Genomic DNA, 307 nt, shown 5'->3' with positions numbered 1-307 from the left:
TAGGTCGGTGGCCCATCCTTCGCCTTCGGGCCCAAGTTTATCTCTTTTGGGAATATTCCATTTTTCGACGATCTTGATAGTTATCCTCGAATCTTTACATTTATCTTTGCAAACTTAGCATTTATCGAATTTCTGCGAGTTAGGACAAACCGTCATAACTTTTATGGGCTCGAATCCCTTCTGAGAGCGTAGATGGGCCTCTAGACCCGTTTGGATACTTGCGGACTGTTCTTAGGCCTTTTGGCGTTTATACGATTTCCCGGTTTTATTCATAAAACTTCGAGAATAACTTTAATCAAAAAGAAAC

This window comes from Brassica oleracea, chromosome C6 (genome assembly GCF_000695525.1).
Source record: "Brassica oleracea var. oleracea cultivar TO1000 chromosome C6, BOL, whole genome shotgun sequence".
NCBI lineage: Eukaryota > Viridiplantae > Streptophyta > Magnoliopsida > Brassicales > Brassicaceae > Brassica > Brassica oleracea.
Note: the sequence above shows the minus strand (reverse complement) of the source record.